Here is a 15,944-nt window from a genome sequence, read left to right as displayed (position 1 = left end):
GCGGCCCGGAGCCTCCGCCCCGCCCCTAGGCTCCTCCCCCAAGGCGGGGCCTGAGTCCGAGAAGCGGGGGGCGCGCTCCTCCCGGTCTGGCTGGCTGGGGAGCGCGCGAAGGGTCCCGGCGCTCTAAGGATGGGGGCCCCTCCTTTTAACAGCTGGAAATCGAAGAAAGTTGGGACGCGTCCAGACTTCGGAATAGTTTTCCTTATAGTCGTCCCCCTTTCCCACCACCACCACCACCGTGAAGAAGGGAGCCCAGGACGGTATCCTTGCTCCCATTTGACAGAAGGGCACCACCAGGAAGCCCAGAGAGAGGCACTAACCTGTCCAAGGTCACACAGAATTAGTACAGCGCCAGGAATTCCAGTCTCCTTCCTTGAGGGCCTGAGCGGCCCAAATCTAAAGGCTGCAGAAAACGTCCAGAAGACCGTCCAGCCCTTGCCCCGAAGGCGGGTCTGTGAGGGCAGGTCCCCCAGGTGGAGGGGGGCGAGCAGGAGCGAGACAGGGGAGCAGGGGGGCCGTGGCCTGTGACGTGGTCTCGTATCATTTCCTCTTTCTGGAAAGAAAGGAGGTGAAGCGAAGGAGGAAGGAAGTGGTCGTACCTCCGCTGACGTCTGCCACGATCTAGAAAGGGGCTGCCTTCCAGAGATTTAAGGCTAGAAATGGGGGAAATAGTGTTTCAAGGCAAACACCCGGTGGCTTCTAGCATTGAATTTAAGCCTCTTTCCTGGGCTGAGAGCTCTGAGCCCCACCTTTTCTTTGCAAAACAAGGCATTTAACTACCTTAAGGCTGATGTCCAGAGGGCCCTACTCCCCCCTCCCCATAGGAGGAGGAGAGAATGTTAACAAACAAAGGGGGAAAATCCAGCGCACAACATTCTCTGGAATCCACACTCCTTGACCACTGGCTGTCGAACAATGGAGTTCTCTTCTCCACAAAGGGCCTTGTTTCCTGAGTTTTCTCAGCCGCCAGATTAGAGCCCTAGGGCCAGCCAGCCGGGTGCAGACAAGGTTTAAGGGTGGTGGGCTTGGGGGTCGTACCCCGTTAATTCAATTCCTGGCAGGCTTGTGTGAAGAACTCCTTTAGGTTATTAGTAGCAATGTTCTCCTGGGGCTGACAGCATAACCTGAGTGTAGTGATGTTCTGCTTGCTAAGGGAACTCAGTGACCTTTCCTGGGAAGGGGAAACCTCTGGGTGGGGCTTATCCCTGGGCCCGCACAGAGTGCTCTGAAAGACCCACCACCCCTCTCCTGGCTCACTCCCAGCTCACTGATAATCCAGCTGTGAATGACACTGTTTCAGAAAGAGCCATCAGAGAGCAGAGAAGGTGGGGAGGAGTTAAAATGAAGTTTAAAATAACTCAGGGAGATCAGGGTTCTCCCCAGAACGTTTCCATGGACTTGTCATGAAGAGCTGTGGGCTGAGAGGGTGGGACTTCGTCTCTCTGAGGCAGAAGAACTTGGAGTCTGTGTTCCTGAAATGAAGCCTGGAGGATGGGCCCGAATTCCTGGGCTGTCCTGTCCATTCGCACCACTCACAGCGTGTGATACCGGAAGTTCAAGTGTGCTCGGAATAAGGTGGAAGACTCACACTTCCTGGTTTCAGAACTTACTCTAGTAATCAAGACAGTGCGATGCACATGTAAAGATAGACATACAGAGCGATGCAGTAAAACAAAGAGTTGGGATTGTAAACCCTTACAATTACAACCAACTGGTTTTCAAGGAGAATGACAAGTTAGTGGAAAAAGAATGGTCTTTTCAACCAATGGTGCTGGCTGGGACAATTAGGTCCCCACATGCAAAAGAATGAAGTTGGACCCCTTCCCTCACACCCTATACAAAAATGAACTCAGAATGGACCAGATTGGAATGTAAGAACCAAAGTTGCAAAACTCTCAGAAGAAATCATAGGCACACACAATGGCCTTGGACTAGGCAATGGTTTCTTAGAGCTAGAGCTTGTCACCTAAAGCACAAGCAACGAAGGAAAGAATAGATAAGTGGGGCTTCATTAAAATAAAAAAATCTTTGTGCTTTAAAAGACACCATCAAAAAAAGTAAAAAAGATAACTTGTGTGCTAAATCATGTGTCCCCCGAAATTCACCTCTCCATGTCCTGACCCCCAGAACCTCAGAATACAAACTGTATTGAAAGAACTTTAAAGAGGGGATTAAAGTAAACTGAGGCCTGAGGATGGGGCCCTAATCCAATACGACTAGTGTCCTTATAAGGAGACAGAGGCATCAGGGATGCACACAGAGAAAAGACCTTGTGAAGACACAGGAAGAAGGTGGCCATCTACAAACTAAAGGAGAGAGGCCTCCGGAGAAACCAAATCTGCAGATACGTTGATCCTGGACCTCTAGCCTCCAGAACTGTGGGAAATAAATTTCTGTTGTTTAAGCCACCCCCCAACGGTGGCATTTTGTTATGACAGTCTCCCCAAACCAATACAATAACCCACAGAATGGGAGGATACATCTGCAAATCACATATCTAATAAGGGACCTGTATCCAGAATATATATAGGAAACTGTTACAACGCAATAAGGAAATGCCAAATAACTTGATTAAAAATGGACAAAGAGTCTGAATCTCTGAATAGATATTTCTCTAAGGAAAATATACAGCCCTGGCAGGGTAGCTTAGTTGGCCAGAGCATCATGCCCATACCTCAAGGCCAGAGGTTCCATCTCCAGTCAGGGCACACACAAGAAGCAACCAATGAATGCATGAATAAGTGGAACAACCAAGCAATGCTGCTCCCTCCCTTCCTGTCTCTCTCTCCCTCTCTCTCTCAAATCAATATAAATAAACAAGTAAGTGCAAATGGCCACCAAGTACATAAGAAGATACTGAACGTCATCGACCGTCAAGGAAATGCAAATCGAAACCACAGTGAGATACGCTTCCACACTCACTAGGATGGCTGTGATCAAAAGCACGGGCGGCAAGAAGTGCTGACAAGGATGTGGCGAAACCACCGCGTACGTTGCTGGCGGGGTAACGTTAATCGTAGGGTTACCAGATGACCCAGAAATCCCACCCCAGGTATATACCCAAGAGAGATAAAGGCACCCATCTGCATGAACTTGTACACAACTCTTCATGGTAGCATTAAGGAGAACAGCCGAAAAGTGGGGAAGTCCAAGGTCAGTGAGATGTGGTAGGCCTATGCCGTGCAAATTATTCGGCAGTTGTGAGGAATGAAGTCCCGATGCATGCCACGACATGGACGAACCTCGAAAGCGTGCACTAAGTGAAAGAACCCAGATGCAAAGCCATGTGTTACATGGCTCCATTGATATGAAATGTCCAGTGTGGGCAAGTCCATAGAGACAGAAAGTGGGTTAGTGGCTGTCTAGCGTTGGGAGGGGGTTGGAGGGGCTAGTGGTGAGTGACAGTAAAGAGCACCAGTTTCTTTCTGGAATGATGAAAATGTTCTAAAATTGATTGTGGTAGTGGTTGCGCAATGATGAACATACCAAAAGCCATTGAATTGTACAGTTTCAGTGGATGAATTATACAGGGGGTGAATGACATCTCAATAAAGTTTTTGCTCAGCAAAAGTTAAACTATTCTCGGGTCCTTGAAAACAACAGTGGCCACATCCTCCAAATCTCTCTCTTGTCCTTAGGCCGTGCCTGAGAAGCGAGTCCCCTTTTAGTGAGGTCACCTATGCTCTGTTAGATATTAGGGGACAGTCCACAGTTAATGAACACTCTAATAGACTATGGAAAATATCGGAGAATCTGAAAAGAAATGGATTGGCTCCAACCTATAAAATCTGGAACACCGATGTTTACAAATACAGAATTAAATATCTATATGACTTTAGGTAGACCAGTCAAGTGCAATTCAAGTACTCAGAGTTACATATAAATCACATGGGAAATAGGATTTGAGTGAATTACATGGTTACTGTGATGCAAGGCAAGGACTCTGGAATAAGGAAGACCTACAACTCTTCAGTTTGTAAAAAAAAAAAAAGAGCTAATCCAGCTCTAAGGAATTTATTGTCAAGGTTATTTAATTCCCTGGTTCTAACACCAGCCAGCGGGCAAGTGCTGGGTTGGCTTCGTTCATTCATTCAATGACTAGTCCTGTGCCTGGCCCAGGTAAGCCTTGAGAGGTGGCTGATGCTGCTGGCGACGATGCTGGTTGGCTCCAGGCCACGCCCAGCCAGCAGAGGTGCAGGAAGCGCAGAGGGTGCCCTGAGGCCCAAGCAAAGAGGAGCCAAGTGGGGGAAAGACATCCTGGGTAAGAGCCCTGGCTCTGCCATGACCCCACTGGGCAGGCATTTCCCCTTCCAGAGTGTCCGTTTCCTGGTCTATAAAACTCCAATTGTACAATACTTGCATGTGTTTCTGTGTGCATTTTCCCCCGCGTCTCCATGCTTTTAAGGGAAGTGACCTCTCTTCAACCTCTGTTGTGGGCTCCCTAAAGAGCACAGGCTGAGCTGTTCGCACTGTCGGGGGGGGCCCCCACCAGTGGTGCGGAGGGAGCACAGATGTTTGTGGGTAGCAGGTGCGCTCAGTCCTGTGATGCTGTGAGTTTAACAGTAATTCGGTGGGGGCTGACAGATTTTCATTTTTATACTCAGCTTAGAGAGAACCCTCCTATCCCTGTGCCTCTCAGTCTTGGCAGGACTTTGGAATCTCAAAGGGATCTTTTAAAAGTATTGATGCCCAGGCCCTACCCTGGACCATGTGAATCAGATTCTGGACGTGGGGCTTGTACTTTTAAACACACACGCATACACACAGATAAAGAAACACTCCCCCGGGTGAGTTAAAAATGCAATCTGCAGCCAGGCCAAGGATCACCAGCTAAGTATGTGGTTCTCAAACTTCAGGAGCACAGAGTCACCTGGGAAATGATAAGAAAAAAGATGTGAAAATGCTGCTTCCTAGGCCTATCCTTTGTACTCCTTTCTCACTCCTTGGTGTGGCATTGGGCCTAGGGATATGCATTTTGACTGATTCCAAAGAGCTGCACGTCTTCTTAGCTAGTGCCTCCCCCTGCCCTGACAGCACCACCTCATTACCTGGGATTAAATAGTCTTTCCCAGGTTCCCTGAGGGGAAGAGTCCCCTGGGCCCTCCTTAAAAAATGTAGATTCCGCCCTGGCTGGCGTAGCTCAGTGGATTGAGCACAGGCCTGCGAACCAGAGGATCGCAGTTCGATTCCCAGTCAGGGCACATGCCTGGGTTGCAGGCCAGTTCCCTGCAGGCCAACTCCCAGCAGGGGACACACAAAAGGCAACCATACATTGATGTTTCTCTCCCTCTCTCCTTCCCCTCTAAAGATAAATAAATAAAAATAAAATCTTTTTTAAAAAATTCTAAAAAAATGTAGATTCCATTTTGCAAGCACCAGTACAATAGTCAATGGAGGAAGCAACGGTCCTCGACAGGTGCAAAAGCCATTGAGTGAGAGGCTCAGGGTAACAAAACAGTCACATGGTTCAAAATATCACACCACAGATGATTTGCTAATGAGAAAGGGGGAAACCTGCCTACCATAGAGAGACCCCACAGCCTCCACCAGGATCCAGAGATCAAACCCACACCAGCAGGAGCAGGACAAGCGACCCTGTGGGCTTCCAATAGGATGGATGCGGCATGACGGACGCGAAATCTTCTCCGTCGTATTCTTGCCAAAAATACTTAACCTAATTTTAATCAGGAGGAGAATTGAGACCAATCTAGAATGTGGGGCACTCCACAAGCCTGGACTGTCTTTTAAAAAGTTAATATATGGGGTTTTTTAAGTCAGGGAGTTAGTCTAAATTAGAAGGGTTAAAGGGACATAAAAGCTATGTGTGGGTATCACATGTAGATTGTGGATGGAAAAGTGACTCACTGCAAAAGAAAGGTCATAGGCCATGGAGAGTTTAAACAGTGCTCGTGCACTGGACCATGCTGTTGAACTAATGGCAGTGTCCTGAGATAGGGTGACAGAGACGCAGTCATGGGAGAGAACGGCCTTCTCTTATTCTTGGGGGTGCATGCTAAAGAGGGGTCCAAGGAAGGAGGAAGGAAAGCAGAAAAGTGCCAGGAGGCTGACAATCAGTGAATCGAGGTGAAGGGTATTTGAGCGCTCCTTGTGCTTTTATTTTGATTTCTCCAGAGGTTTGATATTTTTCAAAATAAAAGTGTTTGGGGAGGGTGAATGCAGCTTGCTGAGCCCCGTCTCTTGGAGATTCTGATTCAGTAGACCTGGAGTGAGGCCGGGGGTCTGTATTTTTAAAGGAATGCCCAGGTGGTTTTTATGCTTCGCCATGCCCAGAGGTGCCCCAGCAACCTGCACTGCCAGCGGCCTCTTGGTTTCTCAGACACCTGCCGGGCGCTGCCATCTCTTTGCGCGTCCTGGTCCCTCTGTCCGGTCTGCTCTTCCTGCTTTCTGCTTAACCCCTACCCTCCTTTCGGGCCTCAGCCCAAATGTCACTGCCTCAGGGGAGGCTTCCGACAAGCCTCTGGGTCGACCTCCCTGGTCCTGGCTCTCATGGCCCCAGGGACCACGGTTGTGATTTTACAGAGTTGTGACTTTTGGGTTAATGTCTGCTTTTCCTGTTACCCAGTGCTATGGGCTGACTGTGTCCTCCCTACCCCATCATAGGTTGAAGTCCTAACCACAGCGCCTTACAATGTGACTGCATTTGGAGATAGGGGCTTGAAAGAGGTGATTCAGGTCAAATCCTTGTGTAGGATAGGTGGGCTCTCATCCAGTGTGGCTGGTGTCCTTACAAGAAAGGGAGAGTCGATGCCCTGGCTGGTGTGGCTCAGTTGGAGCACTGTCCCATAACCAAAGGGTTGTGGGTTCAATTGCCAGTCAGGGCACAGACTTGGGTTGCAGGTTCGGTCCCAGGTGCAAGTGCATACTATCCCATGTCTAGGAGTATATGGGAGGCAACAAGTCGGTACTTCTCTCTCCCTTCCTATTCTCCCTTACTCTCTCTCCAAAAATAATAATAATGACAATATGTCCTTGGGTGTGGATTAAATATAAAAGGAAGAGGAGATGCAAGATTGAGAAAAGGCCACACATGAAGGCTCTGAAGGAAGACGGCCGGCCATCTATCCACAAGCCAAGAAGAAAACAATCTTGTTGACTCCATGGTCTCAGATTTCTACTCTCCAGAGTCATGAGAAAATAAGCTTCTATTGTTTAAGCCACCCAGTCTGTGGTCTTTGGTTATGGTGGCCCTAGCAAACTGATGTAGAGAGTGAGCGACACAGACCAGGGGCCAGATGTGCTTCGTTTACATCCCAATTTCCAGGGCCTGGCAAAGCCTGGCACTCAGGAGGAGCAGAGGCAGGCTCTGCTGAATGAATGAAGTGGGACAGCACGTGACCGGCCCTGGCATATGGTAGGGCTTCAGTAAACAGCGCTTGAACATGCAGCAAGATAATATTTGGGAAATTACGCGCCAAGGCTTAGGCTGGCTTCCCCTCATTGTTTGTTCGGTTGGTGCCGGCGCTGTCGCTGTCAGCCCTGCACCCACCTACCTATTGTCACCCCTTTCCCCTGGGGGGACACAGATGCCACCTGGAACCAACAAAAGTGCTTTCTCAGGCCTGAGGTGCAAAATAGAGCTTGTAACCTCCACAGTCCAAGTAACAGCCAGAGAGACCAGACACCTTTCATGTGTTGCTCCTCAGACAAGAAAGGAAATTCTTAGGGGATTCTAGAAGTCTAGGCTTGGAAGACAGAGAGGCAAAACCTGAAGTAAAAAGGCAAAATGTTTATTCCCAAACAACAGATTGGTTGAAGACGGGCTCAACTCATGAATATTTGGGGAAGTGCAAATAGACCCAGGAGGTAAAAGTGGACAGCTCTCAGGAAGCGGGAGAGAAACCCACAGGTCCGCCAGCACTGGGTGGGACAGACCAGGATGCTGAATCAGGGGTGGGGATGCCTGAACAGCTGCGACCACCCGGGAGGGAAGTTCAGCATTATCTAGGAAAGCTGGATATGCATGTCCTGTGACTCAGCAACTGCTCCGTGAGGAATACCTGCCTTGCAGAAAACCTTCCCCTAATTCTGAAAACACATGGAGAAAAAGATATGCATCGTGGCTTTTACTGCCATAGCAAAAGATTGTCAAAATTCTAAATGCTTACCAATGGGGAAATGGATGCTAATGAATTAGGAGGTATTTTAATATGATGGAACTTTATTATTATTAATTATACCCTTTCTCCATTCCTACAAGGAACTCTGTCCCCCTTTTAACATGAAAATCTCATGGCGCCCTGACTGGTGCGGCTCAGTGGGTTGGGAGTTGTTCCACAAAACAAAGGGTCACCAGTTCAGTTGCAGCTCAGGGCACAGGCCTGGGTCGTGGGCCAGGTCCCCAGTGGGGGGCGTGTGAAAGGTGTCCACACATTGATGTTTTTCTCCCTCTCTTTCTCCCTCCCTTCCCATCTCTCTGAAAATAAATAAAAATTTTAAACAATCTTATGGCTTCCTCTAATGTTACTTGAAATTTCGAAACAGAGGCCTGCAAGGAATCCTTTCTCTCAAATCTGGGTTGGGGTATGTCTTGGAATTCAGGACTTTAGGACTTTACAGATATAATCTGCATATACCCTACAGAGGTGGTTCTCATACTTGAGCATGAATTGGGTCACCAGGAGGGGTCATTAAAGCACAGATGGCTGGCCTCATCCCCGAGTGTTTGGTTTAATAGGTATGGGTGGGGCCTGAGGATTTCCACTTCTAACAAGTTTCCTGGAGATGCTGATGCCGCTGGTCTGAAAACCACACTTCGAAAACAACAGCTCTCTGTTCTATAACTTCCCTAGAGGGGTCTAGAACAGCACCCTATCATCCAACATTAATACTTCCACTGTGAAATAAACATATCCTATATAGAAATAAATATATTACAACAAATATATAAATAGCCTTATGTCAGTTCAGATTAGGTGTTGCTACTGAGTCAGCTTTTGTAAACCATGAAAAATCTCTCAGTTTTCAGAGAATTTTAGGTTTTGGAAGAAAGTAAAATAAACCGTGGAGCCCTGGCTGGTATGGCTCAGTGGATTGAGCACCAGCCTGCAAACCAAAGGGTCAAGGGTTCGATTCCCATTCAGGGCACATCCCTGGGTTGCAGGCCAGGTCTCCAGTAGGGGGCACTTGAGAGGCAACCACACATTGATGTTTCTCTCCCTCTTTCTCCTTCCCTTTCCCTCTCTAAAAATAAATAAATAAAATCTTTTTTTAAAGAAACTGTGGATTTATAAGCAATATCTCATGACCAAATGCTTAAGTATTCTTGACCCCTCCACCATCAGGTATTGTGAAATGAATGAATGAACCTAGAATAAGCTCTTAAAGAGGAGTGGGTCTTGCATCGTTTCTATTGGCCACCAGGTGGCAGAAACAAGTCAGGCCATAATAGTCACATTATCAGAAGAGCTTGTGGGATGGGAGAGATTCCTAAGGCCATCTTGAGAAAATGCAATCTGCACATTTTTGTGACAGGTATAAGCCAGGATCCACGTGGTCCCGTCAATTTTTGTAATAGAATAAATTTGGAAATAGATTTATCCAAATGCCATTCAAAGGTGGAATGATTAAATAAATCACAGCAGGAAACATAACGGAATACTAGCCAAATGTTTAAATGAATGAGTTACTTCACCAAAAAATGTGCAGGAAATATACAAATAAAATGTTGAAGTCAATTATGTGACATAGGACCTAAGTAAAGAAAAAAGACGCATTCCCACTTTTGGCTAGAAGATTCAGTGAAGAAGAGAAACCACTTGTCATCTTTTAATCTATAATTTCAATGGGATGCAAATAAATATTCCAACCCAATTACTTTGGAACTGAACAGACTGACTCCCCAAAAAAAAATCCTGGAAAAAATAAAGAGAAATCTGGATAGACCAACTCTGCCACATCTTAAAGTATATTATAAAGTGAGATTAATATTCTATTGTGAATTCAGGAACAGACAGGGAGATGAATGGAGCAGATGAGTCTAGTGATAAACCAAAATATATAAGGTCATTTAATAAATAATAAAGGTGACGTGAATCAGTGGAGACAAGATGGAAAACTCAATCAATACTGTTAGTGCAATTGACTAGTCATCTGAAGAGAATTCACCCGGGACCCTACTGCAAACCTGTGGCAAGATAAGTTCCAACTGGACAGATGGATCATGGCACATCCATGTGTACAATGAGATGCTATGTGCCTGGGCATGAATGGACCACGCTGTGTGCAGCATGGATGAATGTTGAAGACGGTGCTTAGGGATGCATAACCAGGCAGCAGAACCATACCATGCATGGAGAGGAGTACTATGGAAGTCCATACCATGGTTTCCTATGAGGGGAAAGGAGCAAATTTCAATCAGGAAAGACCGTCTGGCGGGGGCGGGGGGGGGCGCGAGGTCCTGTTTCTTGACCATTGTGATTACAAGGGTGCTCATTTCACAAGTTGTTAGATTGCAGCTTTATATTTTATGCCATTATGTATGTTATGTTTTACATAAGAAGGTTTAAATTAACTAAATATGTGGGAAGAAAACATAGGGTTTTTTTCCATTATCTCTGAGTGAGTAAGACTTTTCTAAATATGAAATACAACCCAGAAGCACTTTTAAAGATTGCTTGATTTGCGTCCATGAAAAATTCTACATGGAAAAACACCTCAACAAAGTCAAATGACAAACACCCATCACAAAATGACAAATGCCCATTACAGGAAACCATTTGTGATTCTTAGCACATTTCATTTGTTTGTTTGTTTGTTTTTAGGCAGAGGGGAAGGGAGGGAGAAAGAGAGAGGGAAACATCAGTGTGTGGTTGCCTCCTGCGAGCCCCCTCCTGGGGACCTGGCCTGCAACCCAGGCATGTGCCCGGCTCTGGGGATCAATCCTGAGGGCCTTTGGTTCGCAGGCTGGTGCTCCATCCAGTGAGCCACACCAGCCAGGGCTCTTACTGCATTTCTTAGTATGAAAGAGCAAAGTGTTAGAGAATGTTTTTCTCAGAATCTCATGAATGCCTTCTCCACGAAACATAAAAATGAAAGGAAAGAATGCGGAAGCTGCCCCTGTAGAAATGTGGTGAGATCCCTAAGATATACTGCTGTCCTGTGCAGAGGACACTCCTATTTGTGTTAAAAAGCGCATGGCAGGCATGGGCTGAATGCATCCTTGGGTGTGGTTTACCATGTTTGTGACAGGGATACAGGCACTTTCGTTCTTAAAAGACGAGAAAGAAGCAGCGTCATATGCGGCGGTATTGAATGATATCCACCATGTATTGCCATGTGATAAACCAAGCAAGGCTAGGTCAGAGGACTACTGACACTTCCCAATTTTTTAATGGCAAACTCCAAACGCATACAAAAGTAGAAAGAGAGGGGTGATGTGTCTCCAAGCAGCTATCCCCCCATATTCGTGGTAGTGAACACAGGGCCACCCCTGTCTCCTCTATGCGCCCCCACCTCCCTCCACCCGACTTGATTCTTTCAGAGCAAAGCCCAGACACTTCAGTGTGTATCTCTATAAGCATTCTCACTCATTCACCCTCATTCTCTCTCTCCCCCTGCTCCATAAGCACAATCACATCTAAAAATAAAAACTCATCAATAATTCTTTCATATAATCATATATCCACTTTAAAAAGTCACCTGATTAAAGACTTAAACTAAGAGCTCTCTGTGTGAGTAGGATACATACATATTATATATATTTAATTAGGTTTATTTGTTTCACTTTGCTTTTGATTTTTAAGGATTTTGCTCTTCTATTGATTAAAATTTGTTTGTTTTGTAATCATGTATAACATACACACCAGTCCAAAGCCAAATATAAAAAGCATGTATCGTTCATTTTAAATCAGTCATAGGAGAAAGAAGAAGAAGAGAACTACAATGCTCTTCTGGCTGATACAGACAACTTACAAACAGTTGTATCTTCATGTTTAAAATCAGGGATGTCAAATAAAATGTTATTACTAGGACAATATATAATTAAGCAAGGCTACCAAATTTTTTAAAATATCAATTATTTTGAGATTTTAAAAAAGATGTTATCTATTTATTTTCAGAGAGAGGGGAAGGAAGGGAGAAGAAGAAACATTGGTATGTGAGAGAAATGTATGTGCCCTAGCTGGGAATTGAACCGGCAATCCTTCGGTTCACAGGCCAGGGCTCAATCCGCTGAGCCACACTAGCCAGGGCTAAGATTTTTTAAAAAGCATTAAAACTGAGTTCTTTGTTACCTATACCATTTGCAACCAAAATCAGAACAGGATGAGAACCCCACACTTTCTCAGCAGAGGCTGTTTGAATGAGATGTCTGCTGCTCTCAGGAGATTGTTTGCTTTTCCAAACTCACAGGGGAAGAAGGAGCATCTTTTCCTTCTGAGATTCTCTCCACTAGGAGCTGTCAGTCAGGAGGAGCTCTATTCTAGAGGCTAAGCCCTGAAATCTCATCAATCAGCCGGGAGCAAAAAAGATCAGGCCTTGGAGCTCAAAGTCAGAACACTGGAACAAAAGGGCAATGAGAAGTTTTAAGATTTCACTTCCAGCCCTGGCTGGTGTAACTCAGTGGATTGAGCGTGGGCCTAGAAACCAAATAACCACGGTTTGATTCCCAGTCAGGGCACATGCCTGGGTTGCAGACCAGTTCCCAGCAGAGAACGCACGAGAGGCAACCATACATTGATATTTCTCTCCCTCTCTCCTTCCCATCCCCTCTAAAGATAAATTAATAAAATCTTAAAAAAAAAAAAAAAGATTCCGCTTCCAGAGTTTACAAGGTACCAAAGTCAGGGTCCTTCATGTTCCCAAGACACACCTCTGCTCGTAAGCTCTTCACCATATGGGCTTCTCCAGAAGATCTTCCAAACTGGGTCCTCTTCCAAAATCAGCCCTGAATTCAGTACAGAACCTCTGTGAGATCTGCATTCCTGGCATCTTTGGTGCTCCCCAGAGAGCCGAGGAAGGAAGGAAGGATGTGATTGCTCACCCTGTTCCCGGGGCCTGTTTCCAATTTGCAAACCCCAAGACCCTTGAGTAAAACATTTTCCCTTTCCATTTTGGCAAACCTCCTGATTCAGTTACACTCAGTAGACACCATCAACCTGACTCCCAGCCCAACCCCAGATGGTTGCCCAGTGGAGGGCTGGCAGGATAAGATAAAGCCCACTCCCAGCCAGGTGTTTCACCAAAATGTTATGCTGGCCAGGTGTTATAGGAAAGTGCCAAGCAGCTGAACTCATCTCCCAGTTCTTGTTGTCCAGGTTGAGGAATGGCTACCGGGAGAGTCCTACTCCGTTTGCTCCAGAACATCCCCAAAAAGCTGTCTAGGTAGGCCCGGACCAGAAGGGAAAGCCCTGCCCCCAGCCCGTCCAGCATCCCCAGAAGGTGCCGGCTGAGATTAGTGCCCAGAAGTGTTCTCCCGCCCCATCTTTCTGGTACCAGAAAGTGAACGTGTTGGTAAATATAAAAGACTATCTTTTTAGATTTCTGCAGAAGACTGTTAACTAAGTAAAAAATGTTAATGATGTATTACGGGGTTTGTAAAGTAAGTAATAGTAAAATACATGACACCAATAACGAATTCCAAGATGGGAAATGGAATTTTATACATGGTAACATCCTTACATTGTCTGTGAAGTGGAAGAATTAATTCGAGGCAGACTGGCATAAGTTAAGGATGCCTACTGTAATCCGCAGGGCAACCACCAGTACCGAGAGGCATAATTAGAGGGGAAAAGTGAAATACTGAGAAATTACACGTGGTTACATGATTTGCTTTGGCCTGCGAAATCTGAGTAGGTGCAACAGGTATCTCTTCCGGGTGGGAGCATTTCCGAGCCAGGACTGGACTCTTGCTGTTCTGTTTCCTTTCTTTGCGTAGAGGTGGCAGGATCATGAGATGCTGTGCAAGACTGTGTGGAACGGTACATCCCCCACACCCACACACAGGCCCGCAGTCACTGGGCACGCCCCACGAGAAATAAACTTGGTGTTAAGCCTCTGGGATTTGTGGTATTTGATGGATACACTCGCATTCCTGGAACAAAACCCATTTAGTCACTGTGGATCATTTTTTAATGCACTGGTGGATTCTGTTTGTGAATAATTTACTTGTTTACTTCATTAATATTTTTAACTGAGATTAGTCTATGGTTTCGTGTGTACTCAATCTATCAGATGTTGATAACGTTATACTTGCTACACAAAAATAATTTAGATGATTTCTTTTGTTTTCTATGCTCGGAACAAGTTTAAGAACATTGGAAGTATCTAGTCTTTAAAGTCTAATAGAATTCTCTGAACTTAACTGGGCCTGGAGCGGTTTTGGAGGGGAAGGCGCGACAGACAACATGTTTAAGTTCACCTATGTAAATGGGTCATTTTTAGATTTTATGTATCTCTACTAGGGTTTGGGTAAATTACATTTTCTAAAAAATGTTGACTATTTCATCTAGATTTTCAAATGTATTTGCAGAGTTGTGAAAGTAATTTTATTTGTTTTGATGATTATTTCCTTATTATTTCGTGTATTTGTGCTTTCCCTTTCTAGTAGTTTTAAATTTTTGTTAGTCTTTTCTAGTAGTTCTTAAGTTGTGTTGGGTTGTTTTTTTTTTTTAGATTTTATTTCATTTTAGAGAGAGGAAGAGAGGGAGAGAGGGAAAGAAACATTGATGTGAGAGAAACATCTGTTGGTTGCCTCTCACATACCCACAACTGGAAATCAAACACAAAACCCAGGCATGTGCCCTAACCGAGCACCGAACTGGCAAACTTTCAGTTTGCAGGACAACATGCAGCTCCCCGGAGCCACACTGGTCAGGGCTCTGTTGTTTCCTGGGTTTTTGTTTGTTTGTTTGTTTGTTTTAAATGACAAGCTTATTTACTGTTGCTTTGCAACCTTGGGAGTACCCTGGGACAAAAATCTGAGACTGGTCCCTGTACATAGAGGCCAAAAAGAGACTGAAGGGCCAGGCCAGCCCAATTTGGTGGGTGGCAGGCTTAATATGCAAGGGAACCTATATACGAAGCTTGTCCTGGGGTGGCCACAAGATGAGCAGATCTCCGCAGACACCTGCCAGAATCTGAAGTTTACATAACATAGCAAGGCTCAGTCATGCACATGGCACAGACAGACGGTCTCAACAACACTTTACTTGCTCAAGGCTGCATCCTTGAAACAGTTCCAGCCACGGGAACAGAGAGAGGAGGTCCAGCTCCGAGGTCAGCCAGTGGTCACGACCTCTCAATGACCTCCTCCAATGCTTCCGATTTTTTGTTTTCTAATTATTTCTATATTATATATTGCTATGAGAAAGTCTGATGACATCTAATTATTTTTCTATTTTGTAAGCTACTTTGTCTTTTTGCCTGGAGGCCCAGAGGGTTTCTTCTTCTACTCAGACCTTTCTAAGAGCTGACATAATTTTAGTGAGGCCTTCTCAGAGCTGACACTTCTGAGTCAATTTTCTCGAGCACACCGTGTGTCTTCTCAGTGTTTATAATCAGGGTGTTTTCTTTTCGGGAGGAGGCAAGTTTTGTGGAATTACCATGCTAAGTAATAATTGTTCCATTTTCTTCTTTGATTCTTCTTCAATATAAAATTCAATACAGTTGAATTTTCTTCAACTACATTCAATTTAGATTAGATTCCTTTGCCTCTTTTTCTTATCCCTTTCTCGTTTTTTCTTCTCAGTTGAGTATCTGCCCCCTTGTGCCCCTTAAATTTGGATTTCTGAAATCATTTCTTAATTCAACGGCCTTCATGAGCCCATTCAGCTCCCATTTCACTTCCACCTGCTGTTCGATCATCTCAAAGTTTTCCGTTTGCTCTGCGGTGTCTCACTGCGTCTGCTTGTCCCATCACTCTCAATTCATGTTGGAATGTTGCATTACATTTCTCTTCTAACCATAATGGCTTTTTTTAAAGGAAT

The sequence above is a fragment of the Sturnira hondurensis genome, unplaced genomic scaffold (genome assembly GCF_014824575.4).
Source record: "Sturnira hondurensis isolate 20B ecotype Veracruz unplaced genomic scaffold, ASM1482457v3 Scaffold0004136, whole genome shotgun sequence".
In the NCBI taxonomy this organism is placed as follows: Eukaryota; Metazoa; Chordata; class Mammalia; order Chiroptera; family Phyllostomidae; genus Sturnira; species Sturnira hondurensis.
The sequence above is the reverse complement of the archived record's forward strand: the minus strand, read 5'-3'. Positions refer to the sequence as shown.